General features: G+C 40.0%; 1 long non-coding RNA gene across 1 annotated transcript in view; it reads left to right on the forward strand.

The window, feature by feature from the left end:
• The first annotated feature begins 463 nt into the window (after positions 1–463).
• The window catches only part of LOC130148982 (uncharacterized), a 41,808-nt gene continuing 20,703 nt past the window's right edge, over positions 464–21,568 (forward strand). Inside the window, exons 1-3 of the long non-coding RNA XR_008821737.1 lie at positions 464–583; positions 1,997–2,197; positions 4,721–4,761. This is a non-coding gene — a long non-coding RNA (uncharacterized LOC130148982). The remainder of the gene's footprint in view (positions 584–1,996; positions 2,198–4,720; positions 4,762–21,568) is intronic.

The following is a 21,568-nucleotide window of genomic DNA, read 5'->3' on the forward strand; positions in this document are numbered from 1 at the left end:
CAGATCTGCATTCTAGTTTTCCTGTCCCATTTTTGGACATTTTTGTGAGCAAGAATCCTGCTCTTTATAAGACTTCCCTTTCCTGCAGAAGTAAAAATAAGCAAACAAATGCTTGTGAGCAGCTGCCTGAAGAACACAGTATTTCTGTGAACTCTTCCGCTGCTGAATGGAAGCCTTTGCTGACTACTGGTACATCCACTTTCGTTATGGAGAAAGGGCCATTGTGTGGCTGCCTGTAAACAGATCCTGCCCCCCCCTATCTTCACAGCATTATCAGGTCCTAAAATCCCCTCTGCTTGCTTTCCAAACTCTTTCCTCTTTCTTTGAAAACATCTCCCAACTACTTGCTTGCCCCACTCTTTCTTAGGGGGAAAAAAAAAACCAACCCAAAAAAACCCAAACACAAAAAGAGTTAAATTACTCCAAGCCCCGCCCTATAACACCACCAGGAAGGGGAAGATAAAGTGACATTGCTCAATGGCATCTGAAGTGGCAGCAGACCAGCCGGACTCTCAGGCATGGACCTGTGTGGGAAGTTCAAGGAGAGCAAGATGAAGGAAGATAACAACAAAGAATGTAAATGGTAAGTGAAAGACCAAATAAACCTGTTCAGCAGGTGAAGGAAGGGAACATGGGATTGACACTGGAGTTTCAAAGTGACCCAGGCAGCTGAGCATAGGAGGTTTGGTTGAAACTGTGCAGGAGCATGAAGTGGGGAATCAAAACTGCTGCAAAAGGAAGTCATTAACCAGACAACTACCTCCAGCATTTGTTTATCTATCTCTATTACTGTTTGCCTTGCTTATTAGGATTATAAACTCAAGAGGCCGTACCAACTCTGGAGCAACTATACTGTATTTCTCCCAACATAGCCTCAGTTCCTGATTACAATGCTTCTCTAGGGTGCTACTCTAGGCAAATAATATAATAAATAATGGAAATGGACCCAGGAGGAAACTTAGATGTTAACTGTGTAGAAACAGGAAACCTGAGGCTTCATTGCTATATAAATTTAATGTTGGGTTTAAAGCTCATGCTGTTTGACGGGTAGGTTTTTAGAAACCTGAGCAGGAATACGATGCCACTTTTAAAATGAAAAGCACTAAGATTTCCATTCTGTCTGCTGCTGCATTAGCACCAGCTCTGTCTCTTCAAATGTTTCCTGCTGGTTCTCCTAGAGCACAGGAAGCAATGTTCTGGTGATTAAGCAGCAGTATCATTATAAAAGCCAAATGAATAATCATTGTGTTAATGAACTTTATCTTAGAAAAGATTAGGTTTTTTTAACGTTAAGCTTCTTTCCATATGAAAGAGGAAATGCACTCTCATTTCATTTAATCAACCCTGAGATGATCATGATCTATACAATTTAATTTTCTGTCTGCATGTATTCTTCCATATATGCATATCCAGTTGCTTAAATGATTATTTCAAATCAATTTAATACATCAGAGACAATGCACTTTCCTGTTTGTATAAACAGCAAGTAGGCTCGGCTCTGTTTCCCACATTACTATTGAAGGGGTTTCAAGAGGTCAGAGTCCCAGACCACTGGCTGACTGCTTTGTGGGGAGCAGTATATTGTCTAGCTAGGAAGTACAGTGAAAACCGTATAAGAACGGGATACTACACAATATAAGGTGAAAAACACTCTACAGGTGAAAAGATCAGGAAGGCTAAGGGTTGGAACCACAAAACTAGGGGGAAAATGATGAGTTGGCAAGATTCTGCTTTCCAGTTTGAGAGACCAGTCACTTCTTTCCTCTGCATGGGAAGAGCTAAACCTCATTCTGCAGGAGAACGGCTCCCAGGACAAGCCACTGTACAAGATGCTTTGAGGTGAGGTAGTCAGCTGTTGGCTTTGACTATTTGTGCATGCCTAGCATCTTCTTTAAGAGGGAAATGTAAGATGTGAGTGACAGAGATATCACAGTGTGATATTGTGCAATAAAAAGTGATGGGCTGAGTTTATGACCATATCAACCACTGTTTTCAGCTTGTTTCTGTGAAAGCTCCTATTCAAATCATATCTTCAGCTCCCAGAAAAATCCTGATTCATGAGAGAGAAACAGAATACCATGAGAGGCCAAAGAGGAAAGTCCTTCCCAGGAGCTCATTGTGGCTGGATGTGTCTGGTCACCCCTCCTGCTGCCTGGGAAGCCAAGCTGGTCCATGCTATGTGTCTGAGAAGCACCGGGTATGTAAAGGGAGAAGGAAAAAAAAAAAAGGGTCCTTTCATAGATATACGCTTCCCAGGCTAATTTTCTAAAAGCAAAAAGCATAAGGTCATGGAAGTGGTCTAAGGAAGAGGATAATCTTCTTGCTGTGATAGAACAACTGTCTGAACTTTATTTGTAGTCGGGAAAAAATATCAAACTGCTTTTACCAGAACATAAACATCTCAAATTCCAAATGGCTCTAATACAAGAAAGTAGCTGCAGTTGAAAATTCAGTATTAATTTAAGTCAATGGATATCAGTCAAACCAACACCCAATAGCACCAGATCTGGCCTTCAGAAAACACATTGTGACAGCTAGCATTTAAATATGAATTCTTTAATGATCACAAGGGTACCTTTATTAGAAATATAAAGGTACAGAGATTAGTTGGGTCAAGGGAAACATTTGTCGTTCATTTTAAGTTCTCAAAGAATCCACTTGCCTAACAGCAGTGGGAAACAAGCAGCACACAATGTGTTTTCTTCCACACATTTCCTCAAGTGGCAAACTTGCACCACCATTGCACCTGCTGCCTTTTTCCTTTCTGCTCATCATGCAGCAAAAGATGAAATTGTTGAGTGTCTTTAATTAGTATATGTTGTCTGGTAATCGGTACATCACTTCATTGTCTGTAACTGTAGCATTGTGTTGCCATGGCATTTTTTTTTTACCCATGTAACTTAATGAATGACACAATAAACAAAGACCACACTGCACGTGAAAGGGTACTTGTGCAGCCTTGACTCCCCATAAGTTATCTTTTATTGGTTTGTAATAGATTTGGGAAATGGATAGCATATGCTGTAAAGAGAGAGCCAGACACCAACACATGCTAAGAAGTCCAGAGGGAAACACACAGATAATTACAAGCTTTTTGTGGATTAATCAGCCTGCGAAAATGTTGGAGTGGTGTTAAGCACCCAAACACCCATCCAACTCCCACTAAAATAAAAGGCAAATCACCCGTAGTGAAGCTGCTGGTTGCCTTTTCTCTTCTACCAACAGAAGCGTGACCATATCTGCCTTAACAGGAGACCAAAGCCATTTGTGCAGCTCCCCGGCACCAGCCTCCCTAAGGGACAGCAGGGGTGGCACCGCGGCGTTATCTTTGCCATACCCTCCATGCAAAGCACTAATGAAAGAGGCAGCATATGGAGCTGCCGTGTTGGCGCCCTGGCAAATATTGATCCCTGCTGTGACAAAATGTGACAAAAAGTTTGCAAATGACAGGATGGTCTGGTGTGAACCTTTTTTGTGTTATTGGGACAGGGAAGTATGGCCACCGCAACTGGATGATTTTATTATTATTCTGCTCATGGTAAATCTGTCAAAATAGATCATTATTAAGGAAGCTGAAAGCATTCAAAACTGAGTCTGGCTTAAAGAATGCTTTTAGAGCAAGAAAACAGAACAGGTTCATTTGAAAGTCTTAAATGATTACTTCTGGAATACTTCCAAAATGAACTAAGATGTCTGGAAAAAGAAGAGTTTCACTTCTGTTTTCAAAATGCTGTATTTTAACATTTACATTGTGAACAATATTTTCTTCTTGAAATGTGGGTTGTTGTTTTTTTTAAAAAAAGAGAAAATACTGTGGTTAAATAACTTTTTAAAAGAAAAAAGTTCTATCAAAGATCAGTCTGACACACCCACTCCCCACACAATTTCATTGTAAGAACTTTCTTTGGATTTCACTAAACTGATTTTTTTTTCCTGTTAATTTTTAGTTCATGCATGAATCTCCAAATTCAATACCTTCAGTTCTAATAGAGAACAACGGACCCAGTGTCATGATTACAGGCAAAACCAAAACTAAAGTGCATAATTTCCCCCCCCCTTTCCTGTTTTTTCTTCCCCTTAACTTCTCACTTGTCTTCTCTTTGTAAGTCACACTTAAAAATTATAGAGAACAGAATTTTTTAAGTAAAAATATTAATTGGGTTGAAAGGCATGAAAGTTATTCTTCAAGAACTGCTTTCTCTGAGTTCTAGGAAAAGTTATATAGAAAATCTGACAAACAAAATGCTTTCTGTGTAGGCAGATGAGGTGAGCCAAAGGTAACGAAGTCAGAATATAGAAGTGGAGAAGAAGAGAGGAAAAGCAAAGAGAAATCTGCCATTTTATTTTTAAACACTCTATTTTGAAATAGAAGATCAGAGTGGGAGAAGCTATTAACCCAGAAAAGAGAACAGATTGGGAGGAAAGAAGGCAATGGTAAATGCCATCTGTATTTGTGGTATTACCTACCTAAATAGTGAAACTGGATTGAAGTTTTCAAAAGGAATTGTATTCAAGTCTTTCAAATACTTTCTAGGACTAGAGCAAATTGTTTGAAGAAAAAAAGAGTTTTAACTCCCCCCCCTACCCCCCCCCCCCCAAAAAAAAAAAGGAAAACAAACTTGGCAATTTCTTCTTTTTTATGTTTCTAAAGTAACCAACAATTTGAAAGTTACTTCCTAAGCATGATACCAGACTTTCCCTCTCGTGTCTTTGTCTTTAGAGATCGACCCAACAGCTTCCATCTGAACATCTGATGCTAACGTAAGTTATAGGCTGTTTATTTCTCCCCTTCCCAATCGTTAATAAAGGAGGATCACTACTTTTATAGTTACAGTTAAAATAAATCAACATGTTAATTAGGATTCAGGTAGGGACCTGCAACAAGCAGGATGGAAAAGAAAAGGTCTTTAATTTTAACTGTAGCCTTTTACATCTGGACTAGGAGTTTACAGCTGGGAGAGAGAGGTCAGGAGAAGACCATCATTCTTCAGACTTGTCACATTAAAACATCCTCCTTGCCCAGCTGCAATCACCCTGCATGCATGCACCAAGGCTCTCAAGTCCTTTTCTTCCTTTTCTTGACATCTGCACCTCATCCCGTGGCACAGTGAGCACTAAGCCCAGCCACGTCTGTATTGCTCACAACTATTTTGTATCTCATTAACGTGCGCATGCCATTAGGGGGACCAGATACCAACACTGTCACCATCCAGGAACATCTCCACAGCTGTTGTAGTTCCACTTCCCTCACCCCTCCCAACAGGTAATGTGGCAGAGCTTGTGAGTAACTCTTCATGAACATTATTTGTCTCTCCTGTCCTTCTTATGGGTATTAGGTACTTCTGTTCTAGCATGTTCTCAGAAGTCCCCAGTTGTATATACATGCTGGAGGACCCACTGGGCTCTCTGAAGGATTTGGGAAGCTGACAGGTTCCCAATTTATGTAGATGCTTTTGGTATGTGAAAGCAATATTTCAGCAACGTACATGAGCAGTCAGTGAGCTGGTATTTGCTGTCAGAGTGCTCATAGCGCCATTGTAGGAAGAGGGTTTTGGAAGCAGATGCCTTGTCAATTTTAGGTTTTGCTTTAACAGGCGAGATCAAAGAGAAATGGTTGTGAAAGAAACACAGTTGTCAGGTACAGACTATGCAGAGCTCAAGACATTCACGGTCAGTCCACGTGTACCAGTCACTTCTGTCTTTCAGGTCCAAGATAAAATATGCGGTCACTGGTCACGAACCCATTAGTGCCAGGAAATGAGACCATAGGCAGTAGAAATGAGATTTTAACTAGTCAGTTTAGGGAGTCTGGAAGGTATTTATACATCAACAAAATGTGTCTATACATCCTTTTCAAATTTCTAGAAGGTTCATTTTGGCTATGCAAAGGTGATCTGTTTTGGCTTTCTAAGGTACGCCTAGGTACTGCATTTTTCAGGGGGTGTCAGAGCCTGCACTGACGCCCCAACTGAGATCACAGCCACACCATGCTGACGCCAGAGCACACTCTGGAGTTAAGGACCTCACTAGCCCTGTCTGATAGAGCTGTGCGAGCAGAGGGTGGTACGTGCCACAGGGATCGCTGCCCATCAAGGGACTGCTCTCTTCCACCCAGTGACTTCACTGTGCAACTCATTCCCACCTTATTATTCAATAGTTCCCTCCTCCTCCCATTTGACTACTACATTCCCAAACACTGAATCATGTTTCAAGTATGTTTATATAGAAAATATATTGGGGAAAAAAAAAGAAAAAAAAAAAAAGAGAGAGTAACTGTTATATTAAACTAATTTCAGCAAGCAGCAGTTAAAATGTACAGAATCTGTAGCTTCTATTGGGTTCTTCTTTTCCAGAAATTTATGTCCCAGAATAGAGGTAAGAACAGATAAGCAAAAAAATCTAGGTCTAGAAAAAATAGACCAAAATTTATGCCACTCAGTTTCAGTGAAGCCCATGTTTCAGTAGTGACGGAGCCAAAGCAATGTTTAACCTAGCAGTTCTAAAACATTTGAAGCTGGTCTCCCTTCTCCAAATTTTCCTCAAGCTGATCTAAAAAAGCTCCTAAACAAAATGACAGACATCTTCATTTATTATACTGGCATCATTCCTTTTCATCAAAATTTAAACTAATGCACTGAACCTGGTATACCTTTATAGATGAAGAACAGGTTTAGATTGGAACAAGTCCACAGAAAGCGAAGATGCCAACTACCAAAATAGCCATTTACCTTGTCCTGCACAAGCAGCATTAAGCAAAGAGGTTCAGAGAGCAAATAAATGCTTAAAAAATTCAAAACCAACGCCGCCCCCATACACACATACCCTCTTATGTTAAAGTACCAGCTGACAGGAAGGTTGGACATGGAAGCACCAAATTGCACAGCTGGACACAAGCTAACAGCCAGCAAGATGCACCAAATCTTTCTGCACATGCAGAGTTAAAATCCATACATCAATGGCAAGTTGCATCAGAGCAACTGCTATTAATGTGGGAGATAAGACAACAGATTTACACAGCTAATGAGAACTGTTACTTAATGACAAATTGCCATCAGCCTCTCCAATGCCTACCCTGCAAAAGGCAAGATAACTGCTGACCTCAGCTTAAATCTACTTGTTTCCAGGGCAAACATTTTAAAAAGCATTTCAGTAAAAGTTGTCCCATCAGATCCACATTTGGCGTGCCCCCGCTCCCTCCCTGACCCCACAGCACCGGCCCTTTCTCAGCCTACCTGGCCCCCGGGGGCTTCCCTCCGTGCTGGGCAGCGCTGGGGTCCGGCTGCAGAGCCGCTGGCTGAGGGCCACGGGCAGCACAGCCTCCACCTGCTGAACAGAAGGGTTATGAGCATCACTTGGTTCTTGGTTGCTGAAATGATTTGTATTAGGATTCCACCCCCCCACCCCACCCCGTTATGAATAAATTTTGCCCATGGAAATCAAGTGCCCATCACAACATTATGTGAAAAATCAATGTTCCTTTGACGGGAAAAGGATACATCATTTCCACTGGACCCTTGCTATAGATAAGCATATCTCTGCTTTGTCTCCTTGTACTGCTGAGCTACAATAAAAGAAATTAAACTATTTCATGCAGCCTACAAGGTTATTTGCCTAAGGATTGAAAAACAGAGGCAGGAGAGACACAGATTTTATTTTTTTTTTCCTTAGGAGATTGTCTGATTTTATTCTTGCTAGCAGACTTGCTTTACTATTTTCAGGGCAGCTTAGTGTCAGATAAAGCATACCAAAACATATTATTTAAAACCTGTCAAAGAGAACTTGGTTATGTCTGTAGTAAGAATCTGACACACTGCTGAATCCTAAAGTTTGCTTCTGCTTCTTGAAGGGAACACAATAGACTGTGCTTCAATGACAACAGACGTCTTTCCCTTTTGTATGCTGGAACAGACTAGGCAGTAGATTAATAATTCAATGCTCATTAGAAAGTACAACACGCAGTAAGCAATCAGATATAATTAGGCAAAAATATATACACGACTACAGAGTGAACAAGATCTATGAATCTATTTCAGGTGAAATAACATAATTTCAGTGGAAGGGTCAAGAATAAACAGCAATCCCATAAAATACTAAGTTTAAACACATTATTCCCCCCCACCCCCTTACCATCATCTGTCTGTTAGAATAATTTTGCACTAGGAGCATACTGCAAGTACATCCAACATGTTCAGACTCACTCCAGGTTTCTTTTCTCGCATTAAAATCAATGAGAGAGTATGTTTCTCCTCAAGATCCTTATATCAAATCAGTATACCTCGAGGCAAGTATATGACCACATAATTGAAGCAGTAAATTGATGACAATTAGCACATTAGCAGTGAATAGCAGCAAGTGATAGTCTTAATTGACAATGCAGTGGTTAGTAATTGATGTTAATGACTCAGAAGAAGAGGAGAATAGTGACTAATAACTGCAATTTTTAGCTGTTTTCCCTGCTGGTAAGTCTTGTACAAGCTTGGGGCAGGTGGGGATGTAGGCTGGTCAGAAAGCATACAGAATTGCCGCCTAACAAACCAGAGGCTGAGGATTTAAGCAAGCATTTTGTGCATTACTGAGAAGCAAATACAGCTTTCTATGGCTCAATAAAATAAATTATAAATTGCCCTGGTGTTCAACTGCTTAAAGAAAGCTGTTAGTTTTTCCACCACTTCCACATTTCATAATTCTCAGACATTTTCAGAAGAATTCTGCCAGTTCTGTGCAAGGTCGGCCCTGAGCAGTGTGAATGCAGTCCCTGAGCGGTGCACACAGCAATTAGGGGGGATGTTCCTCCCTCTTCAAAATGTATTAATGCATGAGGAAAAAAAAGGAAAAAAATCCAACAGGCATAAAAAACAATGCCTACTTAAAACTTTAAAAAGGATTGGGCTGTGTTGTCTGGACAGATGGTAGATTTTGAGCAGCCTGCCTTATCTGGGGGACCTCCTGTCGCTATAAACAACTCATGGAAACCGAGACCTTGATGCCATTTACGGGGCTGAATTTTACCCAGGAGATTGGTGGGATTAGGAGCTTTATTTTCCTGTTACACAGGAATTTTCCTGTTCATAAAGATGTATTCCCTGCATAAAATACTTATTGTATTGAAAAAGAGGAGAATTAATCATACTTCACAGTAAAACATATGGATAACCATGTGGGTAGCAACAATTATCCAAAGATACCTAACACGATGACACTGAGAGATGCCTAATTATAGCCTTGGTCTTCCCTTCAGTAGGTGATGTACAACCACATATATGGAATAATCCCTTCCTTAAGATTGGTGCCAAGACCTAGCATGGCAGATTTTTCGACATATAAATTGTCTTCCTTACATCAAAGCCAAAAATGCTTAAGAATGAACTTATTATGAAGCTTTTTATTTTTAATGTTGTAGCTCCTATGCTGAATTTTAAAATCAATTTTGAGAACGATTAAATGCCAGTCCATGGCTGGCTTTGGTATGAGTGTTATAATCTTCAAGGCAATCATTTCCACCAGAGTTTGAATGATAAAGGACTCCCATAAATTTTAAAATGAACTCAGTTCTCTTTATATTCCTCCTCGAGTGCTCATTACTTTGATCCAAATTGTGGAGAGTATGTCTCTGCAGCCTTGACATACCTTCCCATGGCCAGTCTTTAACGCACAGAGCCAGATTCCCAGCCACAGTAAATCAAAGCAGTGAATGAAAGTCGGTATGTTTAGGCTGATTTACACCAGGCAAGGCTCTAGCCTGGTCCTTGGGCTGCTGGTGACTCCTCAGGCAGGGAACCATCCCCTGGTGTCACCCCAGGAGATGCACGATGGGCTTCCCCAGTGTTGCCAGCTTCACCTTGGCGTGAATTCAGGAGGTGCAGCACTGCCACAGGTGCTACAGTGGTCCTATTTTCTTCCCATTATCATGAGAAGGGATTTTTTTGTCCCTTTTTGTTGCAGCTGCAGACATAGAAAAAGAGATGGAAATTCTTCCTGCTGCAGAGCTGTAGGGATAAATATTCATTGGGTTTTTTTTTTTTTTTTTTTTGCTTTCTTTCTTCCCTTTCTCCAGAGGGGATCATCCCTGGGGGAATGCTACACTTCTGTGGTTGGAGAAGAGTCTGGTGGCAACAGGTTTTACTGCAGCATGTCTTTCTGCTTAGAGTTGGAGGAAGACAGATGAATAATCTATTAAGGGAAAAGCAAACACAAATAGCTAAGGGGCCACTCCCAGGTGCTGGGCATATAGAAAAGCCAAACTGTGAAAATTATTCAGCTGCACTGAAAGTCCAAACTTTTTTCCTGATCTGAGGTAGTTTTTGTAGGTAACTTGCCACCATGCAGACCCATAGATTGCTGCATTAATGAAAGAAAGTGTTTCATTCCCAGAAAGTGAAAAATAACCTGATATTTTGGAAAGTATATTAACAACCAAAAAGTCAGGGACTATATACATACAGCTATTACTTCCTACAATACAAATATTTTTAAAGAACATTTTTAACAACGCTGTGCTTATATCCTGTTATGTAGGTTTTTCAACTTCAGTGCCTAAAGATTGTAACAGCTTTTGTCATCAGTAAATGCATTCATTAATTTTTTATTTTGCAAGAGGAATCATTCATTAAGTAGGATTCAAACAAACACTATGAGGTGAGAACGGTCCGTGAATTTTCAGAAAGTGGAAGTCTCCATAGCTGGTGCTGGGCTTCAGCTTGTTGAAGCTAAAGAGGATTCTGGGGATGCTGGGGCACAGATGTAGCTTTTCTCCCACTCAATCATTCCTCAGGTGTAGTAAGAGTACCACAAGACTATCCAACACAAATCACAGGAATGGTGTTTCTGAAAAGACAGGCATCCGTCACACAGAGTGAAGGAGGTTTGTGTATCACACAGCTATAAAACTGCTGTGTGGAGAAGGAACCTCGCTTTTGTCTGGCTACTGGTACAAACTCAAAGACATCTCAAGTCTGCCATGTAACATGAGTGACTGAAGCATCTTAAAGAGATGTCGTGGCAGGCTTTAATGGTAATGATCAGAGAAACAAGCAATCTTCCCCTGCTTCCCTGGTGTTATTTTAAAATTTTATTCTCAGCAGCACAATCCTATTGCAGAACTGAGGACAGACTTTCCCATAACTGGTGTTTCCAGCCACCAGTCATTTTCTCAACCTATCTAAGGCAGAGGTGTGAGCAAAAAAAGAGAGACACTTGTTTAGGTAGGGGAAAGAAAACGCAATCTCCATTTTTAATTTCCGAGCCCATTTTGCAGAGTAACGCACAGTGCTTCAATACCTGCCCAACAGCAGGTGGGATGAGCAGGCTCCCTGTGTGTCAGAGAGGCAGCATGTCATAACAACACTGGCCTGACAGGAGAGATCATCCTTTTGTTTGTTTAATACCATTCCTGAAGCGCAGAGCCCCTCTGCAATGAATTACAGCGTCTGGGCACAGAGTTTGCACTGGGCGGTCCATCACTTGCAGATCTGATGCTGAGGACAGTCACGAGTGAGGATGCCAGGTTTTTAGTCAGGGTAATTTACTGTGGGTCCATTAGCCTCAAAAAGGCTGTGTGGGTTCAGACCCTCTGAACAAGTCCTCTGTAAATCTGGAGACTATGTCAGGCAGCTCCACCTGCAATGACAGACCCCGATGCGTTTTGCAGCTACGAATTGCTTTCCTCAACACCTGTGACAAATTTTTATCAATGTCAATGTGAGCCAAGGACCTGAAGCAAGTTTCGTTTTTCCTACTGATTAAAAGAAAAAGAACGAAGGGAGGAAGGAGAGAGAAAACCTAAGAGTTCAGTAAAATTTTTAAGTGTTAGTATTGCCATGATTTTAATAGCTGTATATTGAAAATAAACACAGCATAACTGAAATATATCTCAGTGACATCTCAGTGTCCAACTCCGCTGATGCATCTTCTTGGAATTATTCATTTACTTTGATCACAAAAGCATTTCAAGTAGCTTGTAGAAAGTTAAATAAATACAAGAAATCTGAATTTGCATATTACTTGAATTTATGAGCTTTTATAAATCTATTTTGTGCATTTTGTGCAAAACTAATTACTGTAATGATTGCTGAGTAAGAAGCAACACCATACAAGACCTAATTCAAACAACATTTTTGTTATATGCTCTTGTCTTAATTTTCTGTCTTTGCTGAATAACTAGAAATCTTTGCAGCTGTAGCAAAGTGCCTCATATATAATGTATAGATCACATCCTCTTGCCATTTTTCACAGGTGTCTGGCTATTATATGGCTCAGAATTCATTCATAGTGCCTATTAGAGGTCTTTAAACGTAACTGACTTCCTTTCTTGAATATTTATAGCTTTTATGAGACATTTATGGGTAGACCCAACAAGAGTTTCTAAGGAAATACTGGGAAATAGTTCTGTATAACATCATTAATATACTGTTCTTTGATGGTAATGGCCACAAATGTCATCTAATTGCTATATTCTTACTTTGTCTAAGCTTTGTATTGATGGGGAGCCTGCTATAGAGAGCCTCTGCAGTCTAAAAAGCCTTCTGGGAAACAGTTTGGCTCTCATGGCAAGTAACACATTTCATTCTAGAAATTAACCATTCCAGTCAGGATATCTGTACCAGTGATCACCGTGGATTACATCAAAGGTTGCAAACACTTGAATGAAAGACAAAACATAGATCGTATGTGTAAAAATATTTGTTAACCCAGATAAGATTAGTTTGGGTCATGTTGTAATAAAGACAGTCCTAAAAGCACAAGAAACATTGCAAAGACTATGACTCATTGTTTGAAAAAGAGAAATGCTGGTTTGTAGAGTTGTACATTATAGCGAGATTGAAATTTTAGATAATATTTGCCGGCAAATTCAGAAAGGCAATGCTCCTTATCAGAGATACCTCAAGGGTTTAAGACAACATCTGCTCCTTCTAATAAAGTTATATTCATCAGTGTCGTCAATGAGGTTATAAAAAAATGACACATTTTCCTACTCCACCTTTATTAGCTACTTAGGTTAGAAAGGAGAATTGAAAGTGCGTGTATTTATATACATGCACACATATATCTAGTATTTTGAGCTTTTTTCCCTGTAGGTTTATGGATTTACCTGTTGAAGTGGCTTTGGTTTAGACAACATTGTATAAAAAAAGAAAAATAAGTGTAATGTAATTAATATGCGTATGAAAGCACAAAGTCATATTTTTCCATCCAGAAGTACTGCAGTGAGAGTGTTTCCTACAGGAGGAGCTGTAGGCAGCATGGTGTAAAGCAGAAGCTATGGCACCCGCACTATTGGAATCCCAGAGTTGGCCACATAAGTGGGTTATGAGATCAATTTGGGTATGTGTTAAGACATTTAAAAAATCAAGCAAACAGAACTGGAAGAGTTTCTATGGTTGCAAAGTAAAGTATGCCATAACATATGAACATACACTCTTTTGCTTTTGCTCACTGTCTTAAAATGACAACTCGCTTTCTATACTTTCTACATGGAATATTAATAAATGAGGTGTGAAATTTTGTCTAATTGCTGATATTGAGGGTAAACATATTTGCTTCTTTTAACTTCATGATATAATTTTCAAGAAATGAGGTGTTCAAAATAGTATTTGCTTATTTTTGGAGGCAAACATTAAAGGCTTTTTGCATATTTTTCCCTTTGTCCCTTAAGCTGCTCAGTGCACTTTCATACCACTCCCCGTTGCTGGGATGAGACTCCTCTCTGGAGTAGCTCCTGGCATCTGGAACAGCTTTTCTGCAACTTCTATGCTTCACCAGTTCCATCTATTTTTATATCTCATCTCTTCTCCCTTGACTATCTCTTTTAATTTCTCTCCATCTGCTTTTTATATTAAGTTTATAACTCCATATAACATTTGTGATGCAGTTTGCATGAAAAACACCAGCTACCCGAAATAATGTTGAAGCTTACTGTTAACCCTGGCGAATGGATCTGCTCCTGTGGAAGGCTGGTTCCTCCTCTGGTGCATGCAGGAGCAGCTCATTGACAGCAGTTAAAGAAGAGAATCTCAGCTTTTTAATATTTCAGTATTAATCCTCAAGATGAAGAGCTGATTGCACTAGCTACTGGGCAAACATAAAACAGGAAAGTAGAGCTTGCAGCCAAGAAGTGTGAAGTATTTATAAGCATACTGGTAGCAATGATAGAAGAAGAGGCATAGAGAAAACATTTTCTTATTTATCTAGTACATGACTGTGTCTAGAACCTGGTTAACTATTAATGGAAACTGCCTAAGTCCAGTGCTTCACTATTCAGCTTTTTACCTTCTCTAACTTGGTCCAGCACATGCTGTAGATTTTAATAGTACGTGAGCAAACTTCTCCCTATACAGAAAAAATCCACCTCTTTCAATTTACTGAGGGATGTCCATGGGCAATGTTTACAAGAGGTTCCAGGTAGGTCCTTCACCATTTCCAATACTGCAAGTGATTTAAGACCATTAAAATAAATAAAGAAGAGTGGACTTAGCTGGTGGTTGTAACTGCCCAGTCAGTTATAATAACAACATAACACAGAATACAGTAGCTTTAGAAGTAATCTGGATTAAATTCTAGATATAGAATTAATCTAGTCAGTGTAGGCTGATTTCCGCATGCTTGGGAAGCCCTTTAGTGTTTCAGTTGCTGCAAGCTGCACATATACCTACACTTCTTGGTCTCTAGTCCAATAACAATTATTTACTGCACCTAAGAAATCTTCAAGGCCATGTAACCTGTGTTTCACCTGCACTGACCTATCACACTACTTATCAGAGCAGTGTAAAATGCCATAAGTATATTTCCCTGTGTATTGTGCAATGTCGGTTTTTCTTTTTGATGTTGCTGAAGTTCATTCTATCTAGTGCCAGTATATTAAAAATCTATTAATGTTTCACACATAAAATGAACACAAATTGAGCCAGTGTGAGATTTATATTGCAGTGTACAAAGGCCCAAAAGTAACTCTAGCATTATTATGCCCCTGCCTGTGCCAAATTGAACTCCTAACACTACTGACAAATGTTTCAGAATTCCCATGTATTTCTTCCTGACCGCTCTCCCAGCCCGGAGCTCAGAGCTGTTCTCTCTGCCAGCCAGCTGGTGAATTACTCCTGCCACAACTGCTTCCCAGTCCTGCTAAGTGATGTCCTCACCTAAGGAAAGAAAATTCCTGAAGGAAATCCAGATGTGTAGAATTACTTCACTAAAATAGATACATTATCCCTTGAAAATCAGGCAACATCAGCCTTCCCACTATTATTCCCTGCCTGCCTTTGGCCGTACTAACACGGAGTCCAAATACTCATTCTTCGCTCAGTCAGTCAGTTCTCTTCCCATGATTTCTTTCTCTATGTGCTCATGGCTTTAAAACTTATTTATGCCTCTTCTTTTCAAAATACCACGGATTACAGTCATTTTCTTCTCTTTCCTTTTTTGGCGGTACTTCAAGATGTCCAGCTTAGCCTGGTGTGACATAGTTTATGAACTTAAACAAGTAGTACAAGCAAACTACTGAAGCTGAAATCACAGGCTAAAGAATTAAGGAGTTTTCAATGTTCGTGGCTTGAATACAGTAGAAAATTGGGCTTGGAGAGATGCAGAAAGACTGCACGATCCTTTCCCACTGCCGGAGGGGACCAGCACTCCCTGAACCACACTTGACAGATGCTTCTCTGACCCGTTCTTGTCTCCTATTACGGAGAGCCCGCAGCTTCCCTTACCATTTTTTTCCCAGTGATCACCTTCCCAAACTATTAGGAAGATATTTTTTTTTTCCTTAAAAACTTAGGTATCTCTTACTGCAATCTGGATTCATTACTTCTGTGTCCAGTTCACCGCGGGCACAGAAAACAGCCTGATCTCTTCCCCAAAGTGACCTTTTAGGCTTTTGAAAATTGTACGTCCCTTCAGGCTATTCTATCCTGATAAAATCACTCGCAATCCTTCCATCTTTGCTTATAGGTTGTATTATTCATAAGAGGAAGAGAAAGAAGGGTTAGTATTTGGTGGTTGGTGTGTGGGGATGCTGGTCCTAGAGCTCAGGCGTTGCTCAGCGTGGAGAGCGGGTGCTGGCTGAAGGCCGGGGTGAGCGGGACCCTCCTGCAGGGAAGGACCTATGGCTTACCTGGTGAGGGCCACCAGCTAGACCAGGGCTCTTTGCTTTTTAAAGTCTGCTAACATTGTGTTTCTCTAATGAGTACAGGTTCATCCTTATGTTCTATAATGTCTGGATAGTGGAAAGCAAATAGAAAACCATATTCCTCCTACGAAGGAAATACCTTTGTTATGTCTTTCCTTCCCACCCTTTGTTGCTTTGTTTCTCCATATTGATTAAATCTTCATTTAGCTTCATGGTTTTTCTTAGTTTTCGCCTCACATGCTCACTACACCTGGTTTCATAATCTGTTGTCATGGAAATCAGACAGATGTCAAAAACATGGCATTATCACTTAATTGTGTGAACCACACAAGAGAAAGAATACGGAACCTGATGGGAAGTTTTGCAGGCTAAAGCGCCACAAGACAATGGCAAGGTAAAACCCCAAAAGGTACCTTTTACATGTAACAATGTTCTCATTAGTGCCACTGGAAAATGAACATTTGCAGGTACTCATTTCTGTGCTCGTTTCTGTTTATTATTTTACGTGTTGAACCTTCTAGGCTCCTGATCTCTGTCCTTCACATGACTTAGTGGTGCATAAGGAGCTGTGACTGCGCAGGGAGTACCCCCGTGTGGGATGCCTATACAGTTAGGGCTTTGCAGGTGTTTGTCGAGCTCAAACCTAGCAAGTAGTGCAAGACAGTACATACATGCTATTCCATCATTAACAGCAAAACAAGAATAAACCCAAAGGTCATTCCCCTCAATGTCCGGCAGGGCGGGCAGAGGAGTGTTAATTCTATCACAAAAATAAATGGCATTTCGGTTTTTGCTTAGGACTACACAGCCCCGTTGAACATGGTGAGGTTCAGCGTCACTGAACCGAGGGTGATGTCCCACAGAGCGTACCCAGAAGTTGGACTTGCCCCAAAATTCTGTGTCCTGTCAATATGTTTTTAAGCTTCGCTTTAGGGATAGGGTGAAAATCCATTCTCAGAGTAAAATGGTGTCAAATGAGGCCAGTGCAAGGGCTGGAAACAGAGGCTGCCCTCAGAAGTTGTGATTCTTGTTCAGGCTACAGTCCTCTGATGACCAAGGTGTTTATCATATCAAAGTCCACACACACAAATTAAGGAATTTTGTGATTTTAATGCCACTATCTCATCACCTTGGTTGAGGATGTCAACTTCCATGTGCATATTTGTACAGCAGTTTTCCAATTAGCTAGTAATGTTGTTCCCTTATACATTTTTATCAAGTTTCTACTAGGCAGAGCAGAGATCTTTTTAATGATTGTTGCAAAAGTGGTCCCATGATCCCTGCTTACACATCTATTTTGAAATGTCATCCAGAAAAATGAGTCTATCTAAAATAATGCTGGATGTACAGAAATTTCCTACATACAGGAAACTTGCAGTGCTTCCTTTGCTTTTCAGAGGGGATATGTGTACTCTGACGAGAATGGGTGTAATTGGATTCTGCTTTGTAAATTAAGCACATCAACTCCAGACTTGTCATCTCTGAGTGTATTTAGAAACACACAGTTTTCTTTAGGGTATAAAAATACACCTGTATCTTTGTTAGCTTAGCTCAAACAGTGAAATGAAAGACTGAAATCAGGATGGAAGAAAGGATGGAAGGAGAGAAGGAAGGAAAGAGTGAACCCAGCTTGAGCCTCAAATCTTAGAATGAATTTGCTGAATCTGGCTGCTGAAGAAACAGCCTTGAATTATAAATTGACACATCTGCGCAGGAATCACCAAGAGACAGTGCACATAAAACTCGGTGTCCACAGTTTTGCACAGTCGCTTTCCAGATGAGAGCAGCATTTTCTGTAGCACAGGACCTGCAAAATATGCGCTGAGAGTCTTCCTCCATGCTACCCACCCCGGTGTGCTGCAACCCCCTGCATGCCATCGACACCTGCCCCCCAAATCACTCAGCTTCAACCTGGCATAAGCATGATGATGACTACATAGCGCCTGCCTGTCTTTTAATGTTTTATACAACAGAATGAACTGTAGCTTTTCAGTATTAATTCCTATTGCAGCAACAACATTATGGTTGGAGAAGGGTAAAATTAACATGTTATTTATGCTGAAATTACATTGAATCACAAACAGTGTTCCTGGAAGGCTGAAAAACTGAATAATTTTGAATAAATTATTGATGATTTTAAAAGCCTTTCTTATTGATTACAGGTTATACTCTTAGATTAAAAGAGTGCAGCTAAGTCCTGTCAGAGTCTTTCAGAGTTCATCAGAGTAAAAAAGTATCACTGTGCTGTAATCCAGATCAGCCAGAGGAGTAAAATGCTAACAAGTACATTGCTTTAGAGTTTAAAGCTCTTCTCTTTATTACTATTTTGCTTTCTAAAAATTACTCTAGAGCTATATAAAACAAAATTAAAGTACCTAAGTTGTGGCATGTCGTCTGCAGTCCACCCTTGACTGGATGAGTGTTGGTGTTGGGTGGCACCTTGGTCCACCAAAGGAGCTGCTCCAGCTGTGAGCACTGAGCGATGTGAACAGCAGAATGGCAGCCACCCTGATAATACTTAGCTCACATATTTTTCTCCAGCCTCTTGCAGCCTGCTTACCAACTGGTTCTCTAACAATGCTGCGCTACGTCTGCATTGTTATAAAGATCCTGGCAGTACTACCACAGGCTGTTCCCAATTTACTTCTGGATAATTGAAGCATCCTATTACTAACAATGTTTTGTTTCTCATTCTGTTTCTTCATACAGTGTGCTGTGGTCATGTGCATTTCACCCTAGAGGTCTTTAGCAAATTCCTGTAATTACTTCTCCACATCTCTTGTTCATTCATTCCAACTGAAATTATCTCTGAACATTAGTTCCATTTGCTAAATCTCTTCTTGCTTTATTAACTTTAATCAAACTAATATATACTGCTAAATGGAAGGTGGTCTAGGATGCCCATACCTGGCTCAGCCCTCTTCCCAGGGGTAAACACCCTCTTGAAACAGCGGCCCAAGTTAATTCTGCAATTATCAGAATATAATTTGGCTGCTGTAATTTCAGTTGTTGAATACTTGCCATTAATGCCATTTAAAAGCTGCATTGCAATTGCAAAATAGATCTGAAAAAAATTCCATGTATAGTCACTTGAATTTCAAAGTAAGTTCACTCTGCGATGGAGATTGCATCTCCATTAGTGTTTGCTTTTCACAAAGTTTTGAGTGAAAGAAAATTCAATTGGGCAAAGTGCACTCCCTACTCATGGAGAGGTGTGATTAAAGAAAGGAAAGAGAAAGGGTTTGGCTTTCATTTCTATTTATTTTTAGAATTTGTGAGGTGCACAGATTCAATGGTATTGAGAAAACACAAAAGACTGGTTGAACACTTTATAACTCACATTGCTGCTAAGGAAAAAATTCTGAGAGGAAAAAAATGAGAAATACGGCAGCTTTAAAAATCCTCATTAAAATCAACCTAACGAGACCTCTAAAAACATTTAGACTTCAATTAGTCTGCTTTTCTATGTCAAATACACATTAACGGCCCAATCCTGTTCCCATGGTAGTCAGTAGAAATATTGCCCCTTGTCTGAATAGGAGTGAACAGGAGTTCAAGAGTCAAGACAAAGATCTCTGAAGAAGAGATAAAAGCTGAGCCTCAAGCTCTCAGGTTTTCAGAGTGTGTTCAAACTAAGATGATAACTAGAAAAGTTGATTTTTTTATATAGCAATATATAAAATACAGAGATAAATTTATCAGGGATGTTGCTGCTGTTCATTGTATAGTTGAATTATTACATGGAAAGATGAAGAGAGGAGAATGTCCTTGTTTGTGCCATCGTAAGTAGCATGGGCTTATAAGTAGGGAGGTGTATTTTTGTCAATTATAAAAACATTGCTAAAGCACACTGCGGGTACGTACATAACATATGGATTAGACACCACCCCAGCCAGTTAAAATGGAAACCTGGAAATTTTGTACAGTGAGGCACATGGGAAACAACAGAGGACAGGTCTCCTAACAGCTAAAAACCTTGTTAGTCATGGTCCTTTCACTCAAATTAAGTTCGTACCTACACATTTCTTTGGAGCACATTGCAGGGGACAGTGAAGGTGGCTCTCCTCCGACAGGTACCCACCGCGGTGCGCACTTCTGCTTAGGTCTGAAAGAAGGCAACAGAGTAAGTCTGAGGAGGGACTCTAACACTGTGCGAAAATACCACCTTGCAATTGCTGAATAATAATGGCTCTAACAGGTACATAAATGTGTAACTGTGTAGGGCAACTATTGCAGCCAAGTAGCCTTTGATCTTGAAGTGTCATGTCAGACTTTAGGATATTTCCCAGTAATGAACAGAAATACTTACTTTATTGCAATAAACTGAGGTCTTTCCAATCCACATCGATTTCGTGTGTCAAATATTGACACTGAATTAATTATTTGCTACCTGGAATTTGATTGGGATAAACACCATGAGTCATGTGAAAAAAAAAAAGCTTGTCACTGTCGTGATGAAAAGCATGGCATGGCACACGATTCATAAAGCTTCTGTGTCAACAAAAACCAGCAGAAATCCAAAATAGATTCTTAATGTGAGATTTCTGAATCGTGCTCTGCTTAGACAGCTACTGGTCAGCTTTGATGTTTTAAGGCCATCCTTGAAATGTGGATGAAGCTAGTTCTGCTTTTTAATTGGAGAACAAAAATTGTCAAGCTCGTGCAATAACACCTAATAGCCAACTATATCAAATATGACTTTGAAAATGACTGAACTTATAGCTTCTAAGGAGTGACCTATTTCAATAGCAGAATATACAGTTAGTGAATTTTACTGAAGGATTTTGGGTAATAGACTGAACTCAGAAAATTCCCTGACTTCGGGATAACAGGAGGAGATATTTATTGATATGTTCTGAAGTTATTGCAAATTTTTGGCTTAGCTAAGTGGAATTTGTAATCCTAGAAATAAATGGGGAAGAGTCTGCTATATAATGTCAGCACAGGGCAGGATCCCAGCTGCCAAATTTGATTCTTGCTCTCTGTGCAAGTACGCTGCATGCTGTATATAGCTTTTTAACAGCACAAATAAGGATATTTTTCATTTAAGGATATATTCCCAGTGGCAATGCTGTCACAGGATGAATTCAGGCAGCGTGCAGTTGAAGACCCATCCCACTCGGGTTCCCACTCTGCTCTCACTATGGACTGGGAGAGTGTCTATAGGAGCTGCCTTCCCTCCCCTCCCTTCCAGATGAGAAAGCTTTAGCAGAATTGGGAAGAAACCTAGATTCTTTTGCACAACAATCTGGGCTTGCCAATTAAAAATTAATAATGCAAAGCAACAGGGAAAAATAATAGCAATAGCAAGATAAATAAATAAACAAAAATTATGTTTCCAAAACTTTTGAGTCTGCAGCTTGCTTTTTTTTTTTTTTTTTTTTTTTTTTTTTTTTTTTTTTCCCCAGGCATCTATAATCCACACATTGCTTCCCAAAGAGAGTTTTC

This window comes from Falco biarmicus, chromosome 4 (assembly GCF_023638135.1).
Source record: "Falco biarmicus isolate bFalBia1 chromosome 4, bFalBia1.pri, whole genome shotgun sequence".
NCBI lineage: Eukaryota > Metazoa > Chordata > Aves > Falconiformes > Falconidae > Falco > Falco biarmicus.